This window comes from Oryzias melastigma, linkage group LG11 (genome assembly GCF_002922805.2).
Source record: "Oryzias melastigma strain HK-1 linkage group LG11, ASM292280v2, whole genome shotgun sequence".
Lineage (NCBI taxonomy): Eukaryota > Metazoa > Chordata > Actinopteri > Beloniformes > Adrianichthyidae > Oryzias > Oryzias melastigma.
The window spans coordinates 20,329,816-20,355,443 of record NC_050522.1 but is presented as its reverse complement, the minus strand read 5'-3'; the positions used below and the strand labels follow the sequence as shown (position 1 = coordinate 20,355,443).

Below are 25,628 nucleotides of genomic sequence, written 5' to 3'. Positions count from 1 at the left end.
TTTCACAAAAATGATCAACCTCAGTTTGTTTAAGTGAAACAAGACCTCTGACAGGGATTTTACTAATGCAGAAACTCAACATTTTTTGGGTCATTCCACTGTGGAAAAAGCGGATCTCTTCTTTTCAGGCGACGATCTCTCCTAAACTTTATTTAAAAAACTAAATTAACAGGTGTTTTACTGGTTTTGTTGTTTTTATATTTAAGGCCTTCGTACATAAGAAAGAAAGAAAAAACCTTGGGTTTGCGGGGTTTCTCAAACACATTTTTACTTTAATGACACACTATTAGCTTAATTTAATAATACTGAGTTTATTCTTGAAGCTTTGTAGTATTTTCCATTTGAATGTGACCATAAAAGAACATTGGAAGAAAAAAGTTAAGAAATTTGAAGACTTTTTGGGGTTTTTTTCACAGTAGAAAGTTGAATCTTGTTGGAACCTGCAGAATGAGATCTTTGATAAAAGATCTTCTAGTTGAGCTGAGGACCTCCTCTGTGATCAGCCTGGGTTTCTGGTGGGAACGTGCAGGAGTTACAGTCAGCCATCTTTGTTTACAGCATGAGTTAGACAGGTTTGATAGCACTAATCTGCTGTGCAAATCCCCATCTAACCTGCTGACTCGCCCTACGGTCATCCGCAGCACTCTCAGGGATGTTTTTATGCCAGCCGTCGGGTCGTTGTGTGTGGAGGCCTCAGGCTGCTGCTCTTCATGGGGGTCTGGTTTGTGTTTCCCTCCTGAAACGTCTGGGAGGATGTTTGGTGCAGCCCCACTTAGGTCTAACTGAGTTCGCCCTCCACAGACTGACTGAATGAAACAAAAAAAACAGAGAAGCTCTCAGAATGTATTCGGGTCAACCCCCCTCCTGGTGGAAGCTGGAATCCACCATGACCTGTTTGTCCCTTAATAGAACCACTCCGATCATCTTTTGATCTATTTTAGTGGTCTTTTAGTGTATTTTTGGACTAAGTTGCAGCAATTAATTAAAGCATAATAAAGAACAAAAAAGAAAACATATAAGTCGCACTTTTGAAAGATATTTAACAAACTACGGGAATTAAAAATTGAATTTTCATCTTAAAACGCAAGTCATAACTAGAAAAGTTGCTTTAGTTGTGATAATCCTAGTGTGAATGCTATTTGCTGAATGTGGCTACTGAAGATGCCAAAGAAATTAACTGTAATTTCTGAAGACATTTGCTGAAAATGCAAAAGCTACAAAGCTAAAGCGTTTGCATTTGTTGCTAATGGACTTAAAGTGCCAGAAATTTAAGAAAGTGTGCAAAGAATCGAAAAAGTTCTTGAAAAATGGCAAAAAAATGTAAAAATACTTAAAAGGTATGAATACCAGAAGTACAAGCATGAATGTGCTGAACGTTTTGATACCAATAATACATACAATTCAAAAGTGCACAAAGAATTTGAAGAAGTTCTTGAAAAATTGAGGAATTTGTAGAAAATTTGCTTAATACATGCCAATTTAAAACATTCGAAACATTAAGTGTTTTGCTAAATTATTAGCTAAACTCTAAATTAGTCTGATAACCGTAGTAGATACCAAATTATTAAAAAAAAAAAAACAAGGAAAATCTCGCACATTGCCAAAATATTAACTTAACTCCAAATCAGCCATAAAAATCTCAGTATAGAGACCTATTAGCCAAAAAAAAAAAGTATTTTGCTAAAATATTAACTTTCCTCTAACTTAATCCTCCCGAAAAATCCCCAGTAGATACTTTACTAGCCAAAAAAGCTAGCATGTTGCTAAAATACTAGCTAAACTCCAAATTGGCCACAAACGCCGTAGTGGATGCCACATAGCAAAGAAAACTAGCACATTGCCAAAATTAGCTAAAATATCAATTAGCCTAAAAAAAGCCCAGTAGATATCTAATTAGCCAAAAAGCTAGCATGTTGCTAAAATATTAGCTAAACTCTAAATTGGCCACAAAAAGCCCTAGTAGATGCCAATTTGGCCAGAAAAAAAACTAGCATGTTAATAAAATATTAGCTAAAATGTAAATTAGCCTATAAAACCTCACTTGATGCCAAATGAGCTGCTATAATGCTAATTTAGCAGCTTAATACCAAATTATTAGATAATTACTATAAAAGATTAAAACAGAAAGCTAGCATGATGCTATAAAGACTTGTTAACAATGTTTATTAAAAAATATGTAAATTGAATATATAAATAAACGCTGAATTTATTCCAAACATTTGTAGAGAAGTGGATCTGATATTGATTTACAGTGAACAAAAAACATGGTGAAGTCACATTTTATGAATCCAAAAGAATTTTCCTACTTTTTGATGAAAAAGTTGTGACTACAAATGGTATTCGAGTAATGACGGTTTTTCTGGAAAATTTTGCTGAGAACTCTCTGTTTACACTCTCCCCCGCTAGCTTACGGCCCGTCACCCCACCAACCTAACGATACCGGTGCAACAAAAATGGCGAGCAATATTGGATCTATTCAGCCATACAGTTTTGAGCGAGATTTCAGCTCGACGGACGAGGGAAATGAAACGTATCTATTTGTCATCCAAATGGAGCAGAGAAATGACCTTGCGGTCTGCCCAGCATATTTTATACATCACAAATATGATCTTTTTCTAACTAATTTTTTTCGTCTGCTCCTGATTCATAACGATTTGAATAAAGAAATACTTAGAAATTCAGTATTAATCATATTTTTTTGTCCTCCATCATCAGAAAAATGCTACAAGAACACTTAAAAAACACCAGAAACACAAGTCTCATTGTAATTGGTTTTTAAGAGTTTGAATTAAAATATAAATATGTTTTAAAAAAGGAGCTGTCACCTCCACAGGAGTGTGGCTTTGGTGACCCTGATGGAGCCGCAAAAAAATCTCTGCTCCCAAGCAGAAGAAACCGAGAGGTTTCACAACAAAACTCCAAAGTCTCCATCAACCAAACGGAGATGTTACACAACCAGAAGATGTGAAAACCTAAACCAAATATTTTCACTGGCTGTTTGATGCATCTGTTTCTGGTTCTAGGAGTCACCCTTTGATGTCCAGAGAGCTCCGATGGTTATAAATGCAGCTGTCACTGGATGTGAGAGTCCGACAACAAACCTCAGCAGCTCATTCAGGCGAGCCTGAAAAGCCTCAGCTGCCGCACTGTTGACACTTTTCTCTCAAGTGACAAAAAAAACAAGCCGCATTGAGTCGGTCGTGAAACGCGTCCAAAGTGCAGATGACACCCCCTTCCTCTGATTCAAAGCCGCGCCGTTTGTCATGGTGACGAAGAATGCACCGCGCGCTCTCGAACGCGCCATCGTGCTGAAGCTGAGCTGAGCCAGCGCCAGCATCCATACAGCGCAATCATTAGCACAGAGGGACGCTTGTGGTGCAGATGGGGGTCATTTAGGAGGATTGTTCCCGCTGGGTTCAGGTCAGACGTGTTGGACTCCGAACCTCTCGGATCCACTGTCTGGTCTGATGGGGCCTCATCCTCACAGACAATGGCCTCGTTAGCATTTCTGTGAGTTCACTCTGATGGCTTCTGCTGGTCTAAAAAAAACTCTGGATGAGAACAAATGCAGGTGTGGATTGGTCCTTAATGATGCAAACAACAGCTAAAAGGACAACATTTTCACTTCACAAACACTTCAAATATCTAAAGGTTTTTAAAGAGTAATACAGAAACAGTAAAAAACTGAAAAAATGCATCAAAAGGCTTCAGATCTTTAAACACTCTGAGGACTAACTACTTCAGGAAACTTTTAATCTGTTCTTAAATGTTATCAAAACTGCCTTAAAATTCGATTCACTAATTTTAAGCTCCAATTTTAGGATTTTTAGCCCCTTTACCACTGCTAAACGCTGTGTACTACTTGGCTAGCGTTCTATTAGCATTTAGCCTAGCTTGGATTTTATGTTTAGTGGTTCGTTTTATGCTATTTCAGAACACTCGTTAGCGTTTTTAAAATTAGCATCTTGTAGCTACTGCAACTGCTAAATTCCCCAACTCATTTAACATGTCTGTGTTACATTTGAGTCATTTAGAATTAGTTTCTTTAAAAACATGACATTTCTATTGTTTTTATTAAATTTCGTAACTGTTTTTCACCTCCTTTGAGCTTTACTATAGGCTAAGCCTAAATTTATTTATGCTATTTTAGAAACTCATTTGTGCTTTTAGCATTGTTAAAGTTAGCATGTTGTAGCTGTGGAAACGGAAAAATTCCAAACTCATTTTACATGTTTGGGATGTATTTTTGGTATTTAAGAATAGTTTATTTAGAGAACGCCAACATTTATTAATTTATGAATTTTTATCACTGTTTTTCACCTCCGTCTATCTTAGCGATAAGCTACTTTTCAAAGCTAGCATGTTATCTTATTTAGAACACTTAAAAGTATTTATAATGTTTAAAAATCATTATATTTGTTATAATTAGCATGTTTGTAGTGAATATCAATAATAATCAAACTATTTATTCAGCTCAACTATAAAACTTCACTTTTCACTTGTTTTTACTGAAACCGTTTCAAATTTTAATTTGTCAGAGACTAGCAGCTTTATTTAGAAGTTTTTAGAAGTTTTGATAATTTTATACGCAAAACATTTTAAATGGTCTGATCTGTGGGGTTGTTTTTGTCAGATGGAACTTTATTTTGTTTCAATAAAAAAAGCTGATGTTTAGCTCAGTCAGAATTAGGTACTTGGAGCTCTGATTTCACATGTGTTTTGGAGCTGCAGTTTGCAGAGTCGTGCATCAGATGTCCCAGTAAGGCGATCTTCACCGTTTTTCTCTTCTAGCCGGCGCTGCTGCCTCTTTTCATCTTTCCATCTCAGGGAGCTAGCAGCTTGCTGCCATTTGTCTCCCTGGTGTTTCTTCTGTGGTAATGGGGCGAGTCAGTCCTCCAAACGGTGGGGAGAGCGTGACATCAGGGCATGGTTATTTTGTGGACTGAGCCTGCGCTCACGCAGAGGCTTGAATGACTGAGGCTGTTCAGCCTCAGAGATCCGACCGGACAGGTGGAGTAACATGGGGTCTGTGTGTGGGATGGAGGCTGCTGTGTTTACCTCCACATATGATCTAAACCTCATTCCAGATCATCTTGGGAATATTTTGAGAGGGATTATAAACCAGATGCATATATGACAATTCTGTCTTTAAACTAATCCGATAATGGACCATAAATTGGGTTGCGGAGAGCCAGACAAAGCTCACAAACCTTTGCTGTGTCAGATGGTGTATGGCAGGGAGTCAGAGAGAAGATGGATCTTCTAACATTCTATAGGGGAGTAAAGACAAATTTCTAAACCTAATGTGTCTTGCAGGAAACAAAAAGGGGATTGGATTTGTTATTCCCTGGAAAGTGTTTTCCATTTGTCTTAACTGTGTGCAGAAGAACAGAAGCTTTACGAAGCCTCTGCTTCTATGAGAGTGGGTCATTATCCTCCAGGAGATGCGTGTCAGCGGAGCTCGTGTCCTTGTGATGGACTGAGTTGTTGACTAATTGCGGAATTAGCTTTGGTCAAGTTGTGACGAAAGCTTTCAATGCCTACTAATTAACAACGTGTTTAAAGGAGATTAACCAAATTGAGGCCAATGGGATTAGGGATATTCCACACTTGGAGACAGAAGAAACTGACTTTGATTCAAAATGGCCAACTTCCTGTAAGATTTAGCAGACATTAAATATTTCAGAAAGGAATGCCCCTCTGAAAACTTCCCCCAGGAGGGACAAGGACTTGAAATAGTCTGTCACTGACTGAATTTTGAGTGTATGATCCTATTCCAAAAAACTATGACATGTTAAAGCACTTGTTTAAATAATCGTTTCCAACACAAGTCATATTCAGAATAAGAAAGGAGGCATTCCCTGAATTGATTCCGATTATTCTGATGTCCAGACACAGTGAGGTGAAAGAGTGTTTAGTCAGCCACCAATTGTGCAAGTTCTCCCATGTGTCATCAGACTTCGAGTGAAAGCCTCTTTCCATCAACAAGAGCACTGAAGGTGAAACATGGTTTTGTCTTTCAGCACAACAACCATCCCAAACACTGCCCGGGTAACGAGGAAGTGTTTTCATAAAAAGATCCTCGAGTGGGACAGCCGGTCTCCAGATCACACCCCCCTAGAAAATCTTTGGAGAGAGTTGAAAGTTTGTGTTGCTCAGCAACAGCCCCAAAACATCACTGCTCTAGAGGAGATCTGCATGGAGGAATGGACCAAAATACCAGCAACAGTTTGTGAAAACCTTGTGAAGACTTAAATAAAACATTTGACTGCTGTCATTGCCAAAAAAGGGTATAAAACAAAGTGTTAAATAGGAGTTTTGTTATTGACCAAATACCTATGTTCCATCATAATTTACAAACAAATTCTTAAAAAATCAGACAATGCGATTTTCGGGATTTTTTCCACTCATTTTGTTTCTCATAGCTGAGGTTTATCTATAATGGAAATTGCAGGCCTCATCTTTTTAAGTGCTAGAATTTGCACAATTGGTGGGTGACTAAATATTTTTTGCCCCACTGTAGATAATCCCATTGAACATCAAAAACACAAACAGAAGTATCAGCTTGCATTCTTAAACTGCGTATTTCTTGTATTGAGAGTCTCCTGGATCTGGAACACTGCCAATAGTTGGGTAGAAATAACTCTGCTTGCAGATGAACAGTAATAGTTGGTGGTTGTGGTTCTGGTTGGGATGGAAAGAAGAGGTTGTGTCATGCATTGGCTATAATTATTCCAATCAATAAGGTTGCAGGTTGCTCCATTATGTAATTTTCCAAGTAGTGGCTGGATGGCTCAGTTGGTTGAGCCAAGCTGGTGCATACGAAACTAGGGTTTGTTTTCCAGGGGGCACGATGAACTATGTAGCTACTGGTGGGCCCACGTCTGTGTCGGTCCTCAGCCCGGATAAAATGTGTCAGGAAGGGCATCCGGTGTAAAACTCTAAAAAGGGAAAGCTGATGACCCCTGACAGATATGCCGAAAGGTGAACAACAACGTGATTTTCCAAGTATTGTCCAGAACAAGGGCTTTATTTGAAGCACATGGACATAATCCATGTCCTTGGGCTGAAGCATTTAATTGTGGGGAAAAATGTTGTTGTGTTAAGAAAAAACACAGAACTTTTCTACCATACCTGTTCAATGTCATGTCAAATTGTTCTAATCCTGATGGAATCTTGAAAATGACTGATTTAGATCCAACATTCTTAACATACTCTTAAACTTGGCGCTGCCAGAAGTTATCGAAGTTCTGACTAAAAAAGTATTGTCGAAACAACTTCTTATTATCTGTATTCACATGAAGCAGACAAAATAAAGAATGAGTTTAAAATTCTGTAAAGAATCATTTTACAATATTGCCTTAACACACTTCCTGCTATGAAGCTAAGATAGCCCAATAGACACTGAAGTTTAGAAAAAAAGATAATTCATCAAAAGCAAGGAGGTCTTAAGTCAGAGTCAGTTATAGGTTTGTATAGTTTATTATAGATGGGGTTCACCTTATGAATGAAAAAAAAAAGAAAGAAGTTCTCCGTTTGTTTAATAGGTCTTTCTGTAGACTATGGACGGATAAAGATGAAGTAGAAGGTTGGTCAAACATCAATGATTTCAGGATTTTGTCTTCTTTGCTCTTGATGGGAGTCGTAGTTAAATGACGATATTCCTGGACATCCAGAATGTGACACCATGTTATCAACGAGAACCAAATCCAAAGGCAGCGCTTAGCCCTGGGCTCAAAGTGATTTAGACCGCCCTGACAGGTTGCATTTTTATGATCAGAATTTAACGAGACCCACATGAAAACATCCCTAAACAGGCTCATAAAGATCTAGGTGTCTGAGTATCAGCCGATCGCCAAAGCGCTCCGATGATAGGTTTGGTGTCATCGTACTTGACAGCCTCCTGGCTCTTAAAAACCATGAAAATGTGTAGAAGTTTTAACACTTTCCCTGGACATGAGGAGGTGTTGTGGAGCCATCAGTGCTTCAGCATCTGGCAAGGGTTCCCGCGCTCATTACATACATGGTTAGGTCAAAGGAGTAACTAGGACTACCTCCCAGAAAGTGTATGCTATAAAAAGTTTTTTGGCAAAAAGCAGGCTCACCGAGCAGGTGATTTGTTCCAGTGAACCAGACCTTTTCACACAGCGGTGTGAGGCTTCTACGAGGCGAGTTCCTCCGCTGCTGATCAAAAACAAATGTCTCATTAAGCTGTCAGATTGATGAATTGATTCCCTTCAAGCGGGCCAGAAAAAGGATCGTTTGACCTCAAAAGTTTTACTTTGGGAAATCGGTTTTTGAGGGTGCACGGTCCAAACTTAGCCCCAACTGTTTGTGTGTTTACCAAAAGCTGTCAGGTCAAATCAAGCCAAAGGCATGGCGGGTCAGAGGGGGCGCGCCGCCGCTTCCTTGTCTGTGAACGCGCCGCGCTCTGAAGCCACTCAGCACGTCAAAACAAACGGGAGACCTTTTGGAGACAGAGAGCACCAACACATGGTACCTGACCTACATGTCACTGGATCTGACCCGTCCCGTGTGCTGATCGGTTCCTTGATTTTAGTTCTGAAGGTTGTTATTAGGTCCCTTGGTGGGTGAAAAGAACAGGTCTGTGAATTGATCTGGGTTCAGAGTTTGACAGAACTCAGCGGTTCCTCTGAGAAGCTGCAGAACTCACCAAGAAACAGTCAGGTTCTTCTGTGACAAAACCTAAATGTTTACCGCCTATTGACCAAAGAGGGCAGGAGATTGCTTATTAAGGCTGATCTCTACGAGTACCACCTTAAGTAAGGTCTCTGATGGAAACAAGGGGCAAGGGTGTTATGAGAAGAAGTAGAGAAGCAACTCTTGATTTGGCATCTCTAATCAAGCCCAAAGAACTGATGGTAGATCCACCTTCTACACCCTTTTCCGGCCAAGTTGGTCCAGTTACCCTGACGTAGCCTAGAGGGGGGTTGGTTGATAGGTTCTCACTACAGATTTAAAATAACTTTAAATCTGTAAAAAAACCAATCTGTTCTTCAATCAGGAGGAAGCTGCAACAACCATTCAAACCAGGACTTTCTTACTACAAAGGTACTAGCCACTACGCCATGAAAGAACAAGAATAGTAAACTCCACCAGAACTGAAGTGGGGACCACAGGAGAAGGCCTATTCCTGATCAACAGACACCCCACTTACCAAAAATTCCTAACATTTCTGGAATCTTTCAGAGATCGGACATCACAATCATGTCTACTGATGATTGGAAGCTAGCAGGACTCACGAGTTCACTCCTCTTTCTTCAGGCCTTGTCATGTTTTTATTAGTGAATAGACATTATTAGCAAGAGTAGACTTCTGGTTGGTTTCCTACCAAAGCTCTGGTGCCACACTCCACCTGCTGGACCAATGAGAAGACTCCAAACTGTCCTAAGTGTATGTGCTCTGTTTAAGTCTGTGACTAATTTAAATGTGACTAAATGTGACTAATCTAAAATCTTAGTGCTCTTTAGTCTGATCCTGAAGTGATAGTCCACTCCAAAGCTGATCTATAGCATTCCAGTGTTGTTTTACCCCGCACCCCAGTGGTTTTAACTAAAGCGATACAAGCTAGGAACTTCTCTCACAGCCACATTTCTCTAGTCTGTCCTGCAGTGGAGGAGTGAGGCTTGCTGGGTATTTTTGTGAGACCAATTCAAGCTGACGTTTCTGCACAATGTTATAGAAAGACCTGCCTCCTATCTGGAGGTGACAGAAATGAGTTCCAGACCTGAGCAAGAACAGGGGAGGGAAAGTGCTGTTATCTTAGGTTGTCCGGGTGATTTGTCATCCAGTTTAAATGTCAGTTTGTATTTCTGGCATCAGGCTGGACTGGACATTGTTGTTTAATGCGATGCAGTTGTAGCAAGAACATTTTAAACACTGTTCATTGGGGATGGATTTGGTCAAAGTCAAATGTTGAACTGCACAAATTAAACCACAGTGGAAACACTTTAAATCTGACGATAATTTCTGCCTAAGAATTCAAGCAAATAACACTTTTAAATTATTTCTTTAGGAGCTAATTCAGGCAACAATTAGCATGCTTACCTTGATGAACACATGAATTAATGGAATCACATTGTGGCTGATTTGTGACGAGGTCAGAGGTAATTGGAATGGACAGTTACTGAAATTGCCAAAGCAGAAAAATTTAAGATAAAAGTTGAATCCTTCCAAATACTACAAATATGCTAATACATGCTAGTATGACTAACATTTTTTGAATGTTAAGCTAGCTGAATAACTCTAAGAGAAATGCAGAATTAATTTATGAAAGTTGAAAGTTAAAGTAACCATGTGGATTTGTAGTCAAAATTTTGAATTACATAATTTAACTAAACAGACAAAAAATAGAGGTTAGCATGCTAACCACAATGCTAGGTTAGCCTCAAAAAGTTTAGCAAAAACGATTCAATGGTAGAAGCTAATTAACTGTTCAAACTGAAGTAAGCAAAAGACAGCTGTATAATACTAAATATACTATCCTAGATTTTATAAAGTAAACAAATAAAATGTTAAAAATAATATAGAACAATAGCAAAGTTGCTAAAAGATATGCTGACATTTTTTTTGAAAAATCACAAATTTGCTGACAAACAAAGGTAAAAGAAACCAAACAATGATTTGATGCTCATGTATAAATATGATTTTAAAATGTTTTAAATGTTTTCATTTAAGATAAATGATGTGAAAATGAAAAATAAAAGCTTAAAAGCTAAATACTTCTGAAGTAGTTGCTATATGGTGCCAAACAATGGTTTAAAAGAGATGCGCTGGGAGAAAAATTTTAATTTAATAAGTAATTTACTTCTTGCAACACAAATGCTGCACAGGTAAGTCAGATTTTACTAGGCAGGTATACTTATTTAGCATAAGTACAGCTTGCAAATTAGTTTTGTAAGAATAGAAATGATGTGGCTAAAAGTGCTGCTGTTTGATCATTTATTGTAATGACAGAAGGTATCCACCAGGTGGCACTAAAGCACTTTCATAAAGTGGCACAGACTGAGCAGTTACGAGACACACTTGTTGATATGAAACGCTCTAAGACTACAAGGACAGTTATATGAAACACATTGAAACCATTCAAAAATCCAATGTCAACCTGAAGAAGAGCAGCTAAAGTTAGAATCAGCTTAGAATTTTCTAAAATGTTTGACAGGAAATACCTCAGAGAGATTTGGCCGGGTATCAGGATCCACTAAAGTCCTGGTTTAATGTTTCAAACAGTTGAAACAGAAAATATTAGAAAAATTGAAGAAACAAGTCGGTTGTGACAGATTTACCAAACCAAAAGAACAAGAAACCAACTGGAGAAATACCTTTAGAAACCATGACACTGGTAAAAAAGTGTGTGACCTGATGATGTCACAGTATGAGAGAAATTAGTGATGCTCAGACATGGGGACTTGAGACTTGGAACTTTGATGCGAGTCATACTTAAGTCTCACGCAAATAGATTTGAGACTTGATTTTAAAGACTTAAGACTCAATTTCAAAGACTCAAAACTTGACTTGAGACTCAATCTCAAGACATGTAACTCAACACAAAGACTTGAGAGTTGTTACTCAACCTCAGAGGCTTAAGACTTGACTTGAGGCTCAACCTCAGTAACTTGAGACTTGACATTAAAGACTTGTGACTCAACCTTACAGACTTAAGACTTGACTTGGGACTCAATTTCAATAACTTGAGACTTGACTTCAAAACTTGAGTCTCAGTCTCAAAGACTTGAGACTTGACTTCAAAACTTGAGACTCAAACCTCAAAGACTTGAAACTTGACTCGAGACTCAACATCAAGAAGAACTTGAGACTTGATTCAACCCAAAGACTCGAGACTTGACTTCAAATCTTGAGACTCAAACCTCAAAGACTTAAAACTTGACTCGAGACTCAACTTCAACAACTTGAGACTTGACGTGGGACTCAACCTTAAGAACTCAAGACTTGATTTAAGATCCAACCCCAAAGACTTGAGACTTGACTTCAAACAAAATGAGATCTGACCTCTACAACTTGAGACTTGACTTGGGACTCGATCTTAAAGACTTGTGGCTTGACTTGAAACTTTTGGTTTGTGACTTTTTTTTTATCTCCAAGTCTTTTATCTGTCAAGTCTAAGAGTCTAGAGATAGTGGAAACATTATTTATTTTTGTGTTTGTGCAACTTGTTTCAAAGTATTTTTATGACAATTTTTGAAAGTGAAAAATGATTTTTAAATACATGGCATAAGACTTGCAATTTAAATGTATCACCAAAGATTGGATAGATGACTAGATATTAATTTCGACTTGGGAGAAAGTCTGGGGGTGCTTGACAAAAACTTTCAGACCAAATAAACACATAAAGGATTTTTAAAAAATCATTCAGCATGTTAGTTGGCCCTTAGTTGGTTAGGCCCCGCCCATAAACACTTTCTATAGGCTCCCCATCCACAGGAAGAACCACAGAAAGAAGTGATTTTCAATCAAAGGTAAGTACCCAGGTGGAGTGACTGGATTCCATCCACTGGGACGTAGAATGACACCTCATTAAATGAATACGAGTTTGAACTTGTGTGTGGGAGGCTGCATTGTGCTCCCTGCTGATTGCATTTGAGGAAAATGATAAATGACAGGACGGAAACAGACTTGAAAGCTCAAGGATCTTCCACCACTGCTTCACAGCATCTGAGTTCAAAGTAAAGTTGAGTTTTTTCTGTTATGATCAGAGCAAACCACAACGGTTTCTTGATTCTCCCTCATCCAGCTGTCACCCTGAAGTTTTTTCTCAGAGCTCTGGTTCCCAGCTGAGCCCGTCAGCCACAGCTGCTTGGGGGTGAAGATGACATGAAGGAAGAGCGTTCTCCGGCTCCCAAACGAGCGCCTTTCTTCCTGTTTCCAGAACAGATTTCAGACTCCCATGATGCTCTGGCAAGCAGCGGGGTCGGGACAACCCGACCGGGGGGTTGTAGTCAAAATGAGCCTTTCCTTTCACACTCGGCATGTGTGGGATGAGGGGGAACACACGGATCTGAAGAGAAAATGACAGAAAAGAGTTCACTTTCTCTACGCTTAGTTTCACCAGGATTTGTTTTTTCATGGGAGGAAAAAAAAAAAAAAGAGCAAAGAAACCATCATCTTAGGGGATCAGCTGATCTCAGAGCAAAGTTACCAAACAAAAATTCCAGATCATCGCCAGAAAAAACTTGAGAAACTGATGAAGAACATTAATAAATATAAAAAACTGGAGCCAAAAAGTGATAAAAAGCATTGAAGACTGTTCTCTAAAATGCTTCCTTTTCAGTAAAATGGTTCACATATCTTAATATTATATCATTTTTGCATTTATACAACAAATTACCTTATATATTTTTGGTATTTTTCCAATTAAAATAAAATTTTATTATACAAAAGTCACTAGAAGTGAAAAAAACAGTGACAGTATTATATAGCTTTGTGACAGATTTGTCTTTTGCAAATATTAAAGAACATCTTTCATATTTATGAATAATTTTTGAAGACAAGTTATTCTATCTCTGATACATTTTTACCTAATAGAATGATGATTAGTTCAATCATCAGAAAAAAAGAAAATATATGAGAATAAAGTGGTTAAACTGTGAGAAAAAAGTCAAAATTTTACAAGAATAGAGTTCTAAAAGTATGAAAACAATTTTACAATAGTAAAGCTGTAAAAGTATGAGGAAAAAAGTAAATTTTTTTAAAAATAAAGTCGTAAAATTCTAAGAACAGTCAAAATGTTACGAGAAAAAAGTTTAAAAAATCATTAGAAAAAAAGCATTTTTTTAAGAATAAAGTTGTAAGATTCCAAGTAGAGCAGTCAATATTTTACTGGAAAAAAGTTTAAAAAAAATAAGGAAAAGTTTTTTTTATTTTACCCTAAAACTTCAAGAAAAAATGTTAAAAATTGTACAAGAATAAATTTGCAAAAGTATATGAAAAAAATTAAAATGACACAATTTTTTTTTTTGCGTAAAGTTATATATTTAGGTCAATATTTTTCTAGAATAAAATCTGAAAAATACAATTAATAGTGCCAATTTACAAGCAAATCATTTGTTTTATATTACAAATTTAAAGTAATAAATTTATTAGATTTACTATTATTCTGTCGCAGAGAATAAAGTTCTAGACTTTGAAAGTCATAGGATATTTTTATGACTTTTTTTCTCCTAAATGTACGTGTTTTAAAATCATCAATGTGTTACTTTAAAAGTTGTGAATTTATTAGAAAAAAGTTGTAAATTTAGTAAAATTAAAGTCGTAAATTTACGAGATTTACTGGTAAATTACGAGAATAAAGTTGTATATTCATGAGTATAAAAGTCATGGACTTTTTTTTCTTGCAAATGTTTTTTTGCTGTAAATGTATTACTTTAAAAGTTCTAAATTTATGAGAAAAAGTTGTCAATTTATTTCATTTAAAGTCGTAAAGTTATGACTTTAAATCTGGTAATAGTAACTTTTTTCCTGTGGCCCTAATACTCTGTTGCAGAAAAGTATATGATGAACGTCAACAATTTATTCAAATAATCTTGTTAATTACAAAATTTCACAATATTACAAGTAGAAAGTCATGTTTATATATATATATGTTATATTTAGCTTTTGAAATGTTTCTACAAAGACGATCGAGCTTATCTGATCGATTTATGCTGCAGGCAATTCAGAGAAATCTAATGGACATCACATGATTTAAGAATTTTGCTGAATCGCCTTTACTTTTTTTTATGAAAAACAACTTGTTTTTTCAAAAAAGTTTTTCCTTCTAAATTATGACTTTATAAGTTGTAAATTTATAATTTTGTTCTAGTAAAATGTTGACATTTTTGCACATTTTTGACTTTTTTTTCTCCTTTTAATAATTTTTCTTTTACAATGGCCTCAATACTCCACGTAGATTAGAAACCAAAGACTGAAATACTAAAACCTGCTAATAAAAATGCAGAAAAGCAAAGTTTTTGTCATTTTTCTCTAAATTCAGGTTTAATTGTATTTCAGGTGAAGATCCCGGATCTCTCTGCTGTTGCGTTAAAACCAGAAAACCCTTTTTCTTCAGTGAGTCATGCCTGTAGAGGACAGGCCTAGACCTCCACCCCTGTTTGAACAGAGTTACCGTGGAAACCTGAGCAAACAGAGGAGCTGTGGAGTGTGCTGGTGGGTACAGCGAGCACGCCGCTCCTTCAGGTATGCTTGTGCGTTCCTCGCTGTCCGGTGTCCGGCCCCTTCTGGTAAACGGACACTGATGCTGCACCTGCAGGGGAAAAAAAATCTCAAAGAGCTCTTTCTTTGGAGGAGAGGCCACACAGGATGAAGTGACGCACCGCAGAGCAGGAACTCACGGAAACTCACAAACTGAGACAACACTACTGAACCCATTTCTGCACCTGGTGGAGGCCGCAGAGCACAGACGCTGAAGTTATTTCTGGTTTTTACATTATCATATTTTCATTTATTTGGTTTAAAGTTCCAAATGATCAAATTTTGATCTATTGTAAAATAGCTGTAAGCAACACAAGAATCTACAGCAGTCAGTTCTGGTCTCTTTTCCACAAATTCACTTTTTCATATTCTGACCGCAAAGAACTGTGGGATTCGTCTAATACAGAGATAATAAAGGAAGATTCTTCTGTCTATAAGAGACACTCTGTTTTCTTCTGGGCCATTTGACTCATTAAAGGAGTCTCTCCTTTCAAAATAAAGGCGTCTGACGGAGCTTCTAATGACTCTTCGTGATGACCGAAGAGGAAACACTTCACATTTTCTTCTCCTCGCTGCTGCTCTGCATCCTCAGCGCTGGTTCTTCTGCGTTCGTGTCACTTCAGGTGTAAACAGCTGCCTTGTTGTCATGGTTACCTGCTCAGAGATGCAGAATGAACTTTTACGCTTGAAATTGGAAGCAGAAATCACAACGGAATGGTCTGGATGGATGACGACAGCAGGTTAGAAGGCGTCTCCAACTTTTTGGTGATAAACTAAGATCCAGACTTGCTCATTTGGCTTAAAAAAAAGAAGAAAAAAAAGTTTCTTTCTCTGTTTGGACGCTAATTGACCTATAAAGGAGAGACGCACACTTGCTTGCGGTTGGTGTGGCGCAGGACTCACAATGTGCTTCTCAGAAACACTCAAGCAGAACTGGCTCGACGCTCAAACGGGCGAATAATTCTGCAGAAAGTTCATTATCTCGCTGCGCTTTTCTCCACCTCCCTTCTCTGCGGTCACAAGTGCTTATAATTGCACATCTGGTTGCAGTTACAGCGGCGTTCTTGGCACCCGTGGTGTGTTCGGCGCCGATGCCAAAGGCTGCTTGGTCCTTCATGGCTGGGAGGGAGGCCTGCGGTCATCGGGGAGGAGGAGTCTCGGTTGCTGCAGAAGCAGAATGCTCAAAAAATGTTTAAAAAACCTCAAGAATCAGAAGTAAATGGATGAAAATAGACTGGGGGCAGTTTGTAAGCCTCTGCAGTCACATTCTGTGTTCTTCTCAACATGCTTGATAATCCGGTGAAACTCCTTAGAATGAAGATGCTCTTCTGTTAATGATTGATGGAGGTGAAGACGACATCAGAAACTCCACCAAACAAGAAAATAATGACTCTACATGCTGAGAAAATACACCAAATGCTTTATCTGATTCTAATCTCACACAAAAATGAGCTCATTTAAAAACTGCTAGCATCATTTTACCATAGAGATGGTCCCCTTTGGTCTGGATCATGAGCGTCTGCCTCGGGAGAAGGAGGAAGACAAAAGTACTGGCATTACTTTGACCGGTACCACTGTTTTGATGTGAACTACATTTTCAGAACCCTCTGGAAGGACCATCTCCTCTTTATCCAGGGGGGACACGGCACCGCATTAGAACTCATCTGATCACAGAGTTTTCATCCAGAGTTCAAAATAAAAATGTTCTTGAGTTGTGTCTGCAGCTCACCACTCCCACACGGGACAGGTCAAAAACAGAGGAGTTTCACACACCTATATGTGTGACAACTAACAGGACTTTAACTTGACTTGAATCTGAGGTCGTTGAAGATGTGGCGTTTGATGATGGGAAACATCCACTTTCCTCCCCGAATTCCTCATCAGTGACTTTCTACCCTAAAAGGATCTGAACGAGCTTTGGTACTATAAACCTAACGGGAAAAAATGTAGGTTTCTGTTTCACGTTGGTGCTCCTCATGCTCGGTTTTTCACCATCTATTTCTGCTCAGATGAGTGGTGTTGAAACCAGCCGACGCTTTCCATCTGTCGCAGACAGGCTGCTGTTCTCCCCACGTGAGGGGGGGATCAGCACCCTGTAACTGCCTCGTCACGGACGACAAAACGCCACGCGGAGGCAGCAGGACGAGCTGTCGGAGCCATCGTCTGCTGCCCTCGACACGCTCGGAGGAGGAGGAGATTCAAAGGGCAGAAAGTGAAGAGAAAGTTTCTACAAAAGTGGAGAAAGAAATAAAAAAAAACAACCAGAAGAGCTCAGCAGTAAGACGAAGTGTTAGGGCCACCATAAAAGAAGGAAAACAAACTAATAAATGAGAAGAAAATCGTAAATTATGAAAGAAAATTGACATTTTGCAAGATTAAAGTAGAAAATTACAAGAAAAGAGTCTAAAATTTATGAGGATAAAGTTACACAATTATAAAAACAAAAAATCAACTATTTTAAGGATAAAGTCATAAATGTAAGCTTCAAAAAGTTAAAGTAAAATTTTACATTTAGCTTTTAAAATGTCACAGCAAATGTTTTAATTTGTGTTACAGACAAATCAAACTTTTATTTGTAGGGGTACAACTTTATTTTCATTAAACTACAACTTTATTTAAAAAAATGATTTTTCTTCTTTGCAAATTTACAACTTTAAATCATAAATTCATGATTTTATAAAATGTGAACTTTTTCTTGTAATTGTATGAATTTTTTCTAATAAAATTTTGACTTTTTCTTATAGTTTTACAAATTATTTCTCATAGTTTAACAACTTTGTTCAATTTATTAATTTTATTTCATTTTATCTCCATGACACCGAAAGGGATAAAGTTAATATAATGGAAGGATGTTTTTTTTTTCTTTTATGGTAGTCTTAATACTTCATCCTACAACAGGAAGTGCTATTTAGAGATTTTCAAAATAGAGCTACCATCTGCTGGAAAATAGCATGATTTTGTCTAAATATTAAGCGTATTGAACACAAATAATTTTAGATAACTGTTTTTTTTTTTCTTTTTTTGGCCCTGTCTGGCTTTTTATTCATTGGTTTACCACAACATTTTGAGTCTTAAATCAACTTGAGGCTTCTTGACCTTAAGATCCTTAAAGGTCAAACTAGAAGAACGGATTTTTGTTTCTGTGATCTCAATAGTTTGTGCTTCTGAATTCCTGTTCACAGTAAATTAGCCTTTTTAATTATATTTAATGTTATCACAAGGGGCGTCCCCTCACCAAATCTGGTGAGGGGACGCCTGGAAATCCGGATTTAGGATTTTAATTGAAAGGTTTACTGGATCTTTGATCTTCTATTGTCTCCCACGTTAACGGTGAGAGCAGCGCAGCCTCCACAGGCTCAGTGTGATCACACATCCCGGAGCTGTGGTGCCACCAGCAGCATGGCTGAAGATCCTCCACGCTCTGTTCAGCGTGACACCAGCCGACGGTGTTACCGTGCTCTGAGGGATTCGTGTCACCGTGGTTGACAGTCGGCGTGAGTAAGTGAAGACAGCCGGTCGGGCCTCGCAGATTGGAGATGAATCAGCGGAGCGCTTCATGTATGAACCAGCTCGGGTGATGCGAACCGCTTTCAGGCAGCGCTGATCCCCGTCTGGAGGATGTGATCAGACGGAGACACGCCGGCCGTGACCATGATTATTTAAGGTTTGTACTATAGAATCTTTTTACGAGTTTCACTGTGGTATCCACATTTGCAACAAAAGCAAACAAAAAATGTGAGAAAACTCTCAGTTTTTAAGTATTGCTATTTTTATTAAGCGTGAAGGTGTACCCCACCTTCACCGAACAGAGGCTGGGATAGGCTCAATTCATCACTCCTATGAATTGAACATTCTGATTCTCTTGTTTCGTACCGCACAAGAGACTCCGCCCTCTATACCGAGACTGCTGAAGGAGTGAAAGGTTGGTCAATTTATGTACCCGGCACACAATATGCGACTCCTGTGGGATTATTGCGTTGTTTAGATGCAATTCATTAATGATTCGTGTGTTAATTACATAATTTTGGCGTGATATGTGCGCAGAATATGTGATATAAAAGATATAAATCGGTCTTATATGCGTGAAATGTCCATTAAACAGTCATGGAAAGCCACAAATTTGCATGTACATCTAGCAAAAATCACACACAATTGCGTGTGGGCAGTGCTAGCTGCACAAAATCATCCTGGAAGGGGCTGTTCCTCACTCTGTGACATCACAATGTGAGAACCCACTTGTTTTTGTGGATTTGGAGGGGCTGGTGCTCAGAGACGATTGCTCAGAAATGGGTGTTAGGCCCAAAATATCACTTTGGGGGTGTTTTCAGTGAGGAATTAACAATGTAATAAACTTAAATGCTAAAAAATAAGTTGATGATGATGCACTTTAAACTTGATATGGTTGGAGAAGTATATTGCTCATAAGCCCAGTACCTTATTGTCAAGGTAGAAACATAAAATTTGTATTGTTTTCTGTTGAGACGGCATTAAAAAAGAATGCATAGGATCACATAAGAGCACTTTGAGGAACTCCTTCTCCAAGTCATGGGAAATAGGAAATAGCTCAAGCAAAAGCATGTAATAGTCCAAGCCCGTCACTGGACCTTAATCTAAAGAAAAGCCAGACTGGAATTCTCAAACTTCATCCTCTTACCGTCAGTGACTTGAATCTGCAACGAGAAGTGGAGCAAAGTCCTTCCTATAGAAACATCTGACCTTTGAGGTCAACAAGGGTTTTGTCTTTCAGCACTAGATCATGTTTTTTAGAATACATTTAAAAGAAACTTGGATTTAGGCGGATCATTTCATTTGTTATGAGCAAATAAATCAAAGGAGATCAAGGCCCTTTCATCCCCCCCTCACTTCTGTATGGATACAGTGTGGCTTTAAGTCATCCTGTGTTTGGGAAAAGCAGCCTGAAGTCAATCATTTCCACGGCAGTTTTCTGTTTAAGCAACATTGATCTTTTTCCTGACTTTGTTTGTTGTTAGCGTTTGCAGGCAGCTCAGCAGCCTGACTTCAGCTCTGCTGCCTCTGATGTGGTCTCCTCCGATGGCGAGCAGATGTGGAGAAACACAGGAAGCCCTTTTCAAAACGAGTCCTTCTGAGCCAAAACATCTGCAGAGAACATGTCCGTCCTCCGCCTGTAACGGCCTGCTGCCTTCATCCTGAAGGGCGTCTGGTTTTTTGATGGAACACAGCAGAAGATCATGTCAGTTTGACCAGAAAAGTAGCTAAATGGAAGTTATTGATGTTCCCATTTGTGTTTGGAAAGAATTCATATTTGCAATCCTATATCACTGGATCTGTTGTAAAACTGTGTGAAGTTCAGTGTTTTTATGAACCTTTCAGTGGTGAAATTTACTTACATTTGAGTTTATAAAAACTGATTATTCTTTTGAAAATGAAGTATATTTAATTTATTTTGGCCAAAATTTCTGAAAAATTTAAAATAGTAAGTATGAATATTTTTAGCATGCACAAAAAATTCTTTTTTTCAAAGCTGCTGATTTTTCCTAAGGTCAAAAATGAAAAGTTGTGTATTTTTTGGCACTATATGGGGACACCATATTATAAGAAATATAAATGAATGACTTATTTCCTAATGGATGTCAGGAACACCGAACAATAGGCATGTTAAGCAAAACAAAAAGTCAGTCTGTCAGTAAGACAAACGTACTAACAAATATTGTCTGGAATCTCAGGGTAACTCACGATACCATACGATTCACGATACATGACTCACGTTTCTCAATATTGACAATTTTGGAATAATCAATATATTACTTTGTTAATCTATGATATATTATTATATATATATTTTTTAAAAAAATACATCTTTTTATTTTCTTCAAAACCTTTTTTAGAACAATTTAAAATACAATATGTTACTTTAACTCTCTTTCCAACAATAAAATAAAATAATCAATAAATACTATTAAGGCTGGGTTGAAAAAAATGATTAGAATCGATTTAAGCTTAATAAATCAATATTTGATTCACAAAAGATATAAATCAATTAAGCACACAAAGCTAAAGTCCGCTAGCTTGATGCTAACGTTCAATAGAATTTACCATAGGACGGCTAATGCTAACGCTTGGTCGACCAAAACAATACATTGCTGCCTAAATGAACATCTTTATATACTCTCAGGCATTACTTTTCCAAACTCTTTAAAGGAAAAACATATAAAGTAACTATTTGTGGTCTAAAACTTGTTTTTTCACTCATGATGCTGTCTTCTTCTTAAATAAAGTCTACTTCCATAGCGCGATCGCCACCTAGTGGCCAAACTGAAAGGTCCTCCAGGAGAATCAGCACTGTTAACAATGTTAATGATCTGAACATTTTAGTTAGAACTTCTCCTTTAGAGAATCTATGTAACACTGTATAATTTTAACAATCTAATTTTTTTTACTGATAAACATTACAATATGTGAACTGTATCAGATTAATATAAATATATTTAAATTACATAGATTTTTAATGTATTTCTAAACAAATGTGTATAAATGTGTAAACTTAAAATTGAACTGAATTGAAGAATCGAAAAAAATCGGAGTTGAATCGATTCAGGCAATTATAATCGATACCCAGCCCTAAAAACTAATGTGTTTTTGCAATAACATACATTTTGAATGCTTCGCACCTCTCCATTAGAATCTGGTGAATTTTAGCGCGGTGTTTGGATAAGTTACTGCTGTTACCGCCCTTACAAACTATGTCTTTGTTACATTAGAAACACCTCGCTGTCTATATCTACTTTAGAATAACACAGACACAGCTTGGACCTTTGTGCTCGCGGCCGCTCTTCCATCCTGTGTGTTTTCATCTGTTAGCGGAGCAGGTGCCAGCACGTGACGAGCCCTTTCCTTCCCCACTGCATGCGGAAAAGCAGCAAAGTGCAGTCCGTGTTCGCTCTGTCCCAGTGCCACTGTGTTTTCAGGCATATTTCACTGTCATGATCATGCGAAGCGCCCCCTGGTGGACTTTTTTTGGTATTTTAAGAAACCGATTAAGGTAAAGAGAGAACCACTAATTATTCGTCAGTCGAAATATCACAATAGTTCGCCATACAGATGTTTTGTCCCACCTGTCCATGTTAGCCGCGTTAGCATATTTACAATGGCACTCAACCTTGTTAGTGACTGTAAAAGAAACTCAGTTCAACACTGCTACATGCTAGCTGTGTTAGCGTATTAAAAATACTTTTATCTCCAAAACTTGCTTGCAAATTGTGAAAAAACAAACTGATTCTGCTAATAAAAATGTTACTGGGACTGCACTAACTCCCAACCTTATGAGTAACATGTAAAAAGAACACAGTTCGACATTGCTACATGTTAGCGTGTTCACAAGAACACCCAACTTTGCTTACAAGTTGGAAAAACTGACTGATACCTCTAAAACAAACGTTACTGTGACTATGCTAACTCACAAATTTCTTCACATTCTAACACAGCTACATGTTAGCCACATTAGCATATTTCCAATACCACCCAACCTTGTTTGCAGCTCATAAAAAACAGACTAACATTTTGACAGAGCACAGTGTACTTCTCAAGTAGGTCACTCCGGATTATAAGATGAAGTGTAATTGTTTTAAAAAATTAAGGCTTTTAGGCGCATCTCGTAGTTTGGAAAAAATACGGTGCATGACTTCACCTGAGTCACGTCCATTGACTGTATCTGAAAACTGGACCGAGTTAGTGTGACATTAGAAAACGACTTACTTCTGGCTCCAATCAAATGGAGTCAATTCAGTTGACGTTTTGTTAGCAATATGAACGCCACCGTGTTGGAACCAGCTAACATCAATAGGAGGCTAGTAGTCTGAATCGTACTGTCATCGTTTCCATGAGTTTGTTGGAAGTCCAGATATTCTCAATAAGCAATGAGAGACCAGTTTATAGCTTGAATAACTCGAAAAAATACCATTATCAAGAAGATGTTAATTGTCTATTTCCGAAAAATAGAGTGACTGTTTATTTCTCTATAGAAGTCTATGGGATTTTGGCTTCTTGGAGCCAGCAGGCACTTCCTGTTCGGGATGTGAGGGAGTAGGGATTTTTCGGTTCAGTTCTCAAATACAGTCAATGGTCACATCCTGCAACAAATGTGAGAAAACTTTATAAATAAAGGCTTTGACTGATTGAAGACCAAAATATGAACTGTAGGTTTTTTATGCTTGGTACTTCGTGGCTGCAAACAGGCAGATTTAAGCCCAAATCTTTTGCACCTGTAGTTCATGTTACAACCCACTCTCCTCATGTTTTATTTCCCTACACTCAAAACTTTCTTTGTATCGTGTTGGGTCAATAGTTGCTGCAGTTGTGATCTGTCAATGGCCCTTACCATGATACATCCTTTGTGGCCCTCCCCTCTCCTGACTTTGTGTTTTCATACATTGTCTGGTATTTATTATTCGTCTTTGTGCCGGTCTTCCTCCTCATAGGGGATGTGGGTGAGCGGGCTTTGTACGGTCCGTGTTTGCTGTTTTCTCACATAGCAGCGTTTCACGTTCGCACATGTGCTTGGATCTGTGATAGGTGCTGGACGCACTTCCTGTTTTCCTCATCAACAAACGCTTGAAGGAATTCAGGCGGTTTTTATGAGCAGGAAAGCAGCTCGCATGACGTCAGTGTTTTCAGAGGTTCTGCGATGGTTCTCTGTGGAGGGAGGAGAGTTTCTGAGAAAGCAGGTTCAGAATCAGACTTCACTATCGTCGGACAACTGGACGCAGGACGTGATGTCACACTGCACAACCCGTCACTTTCCCAGCAGGAGCAGTCAAATGTGCTGTTTGCATTTGCTCGTCCACCTGATTCTGCTCCAGCGCACAAGAAGACACAGCGGCCTTCAGGCTCAAACAGCCACGCGTTCCCCCCTTTTAGAAGGTGCTTTCAAAGGCTTTTCCTGTCTCAGCCCTTCTTCCCAGCAGTGATGCAACCCTGCTTTTATGGAGAACCAGAGTCCGGCGGGCTTGCGGCAGGACGGCTGACCCATTTCTGGACGAGGGGCAGAGGAGCCTCTTTGTGAGCCGCCGCCTCACTGCATCCTTTTGAAAATATTGATTCAGAAGCTGCCGGAGCCTCTCTGGTCCACATCACACGGCAGAGCCAGGCTGCCCCCCCACCCCCCAAGAGGTAAACAGGAACGAAAGCAAAGCCAAATATTTGTGGACTAAATTTACTCTGACGTGATCTTCACACGGGAAGAAACGACAGAATAAGAAAGACGAGCAGCAGCTGTTAGCTAACCGTGATCTGAAGATACACCAGAACAGGTCTCATCGCGAGAGGCGGAGCTTCAGCGTAGATAGGGTCAGACTTTAAAAAGGTAGACTCTACGAGGCCCATGAGGACCATCTGGTTAAACCAACAGTCCAGGCGTCAGGTTTCTGGCTCACTTCCTGTTCCTAAGCAGCTCTCAGATCTTCTGGAAAAGATCTCGGATTTGAAATAAACAGCAAAGAAGTAACTTGATTCTCCTGAAATCCCGAAGGTCAACAAAAACGAAAAGATCCTTGATTTGTTTGTTGAATCTGAACTCAGGTTTGTTTTTTGTACCGTTCATGTCTTTTATAAGTAAATGCTTTTCTGTTTGTCTTTTACAAAAGAAATAGAAGAAGTATGTGGGCAGTACTGATCCAACAGATTTACCAAGAAAATGTCCTTCCATGACGATAGAAATAAAGCCGTTTTGTTGGATTTCTTTCTTTGATGTGAAGGACAGAAACTTCTTGTGAGAAGTATGGTGGTGTAGTGGTTAGCCACGTGTGGGCCTCTGATAGACTGGGGACTTACAGTGGCAGGGATAGGCTCCAGCAACACTGTGACCCCAGAAGGGATTAAACGGGTTTGGAGATGGATGGATGGATGGATGGATGGATGGATGGATGGATGGTGTTCATCATAGTGTTGGTTTGTTTTGAGGCCATATTACTGTAAATCTCATTCTTCCTCATCCTGATAACACAGGAACATAATTAGGATTCAGAGATGATCTGTGGATTCAAAAACAGGTAGCAATAAAGAACAACAAAGTTAATGGGAAAAAAAACTACTTAGTCAACGTGCTGTCTTAGAAACAGGTGCCAAGAAAGTCCAATTTAATCAACAAAATAAAGGTTAGAAGAAACTAACAGATTTTATTTCCACATGTTATCAATGCTCAAAGTTTAAATGATCTCTCATCTAGCTGTGGTCATAAAAGTTTGGGCGCTAAAGGTGGGAAATCCTCCAAACAATTTATTTACACCACAACTCAAAGGTGCAGCACATAGACAAGTATACAGTGCACTATAACATGTGACTATGGCAAGCCAATCCAGTATAAAATAGATATCCTTGATATCAGGCTGTTTTAAGCCCACTAGTAATGCCAAAAGTGCAACTAG

At 38.5% G+C, this 25,628-nt stretch overlaps 3 long non-coding RNA genes across 4 annotated transcripts; 2 read left to right on the top strand and 1 right to left on the bottom strand.

Moving 5' to 3' along the window:
* Nucleotides 1–322: 322 nt before the first annotated feature.
* Nucleotides 323–11,493, bottom strand: LOC118599404. Its single transcript, XR_004948738.1, has 3 exons — nucleotides 11,190–11,493; nucleotides 613–806; nucleotides 323–512 (listed from the first exon to the last, which is right to left on the bottom strand). It is a non-coding gene; the product is annotated as an uncharacterized LOC118599404 (long non-coding RNA).
* Nucleotides 11,494–14,916: 3,423 nt separating this feature from the next.
* Nucleotides 14,917–20,463, top strand: LOC112137219. 2 transcript variants are annotated; one of them, XR_002917508.2, is made up of 4 exons: nucleotides 14,917–15,968; nucleotides 18,569–18,726; nucleotides 18,823–18,892; nucleotides 20,220–20,463. It is a non-coding gene; the product is annotated as an uncharacterized LOC112137219 (long non-coding RNA). The 2 variants fall into 2 exon arrangements; XR_004948739.1 differs by having other exon boundaries at nucleotides 18,569–18,892.
* Nucleotides 16,513–17,486, top strand: LOC118599405. The gene is made up of 2 exons (XR_004948740.1): nucleotides 16,513–17,148; nucleotides 17,238–17,486. It is a non-coding gene; the product is annotated as an uncharacterized LOC118599405 (long non-coding RNA).
* Nucleotides 20,464–25,628: the final 5,165 nt, after the last annotated feature.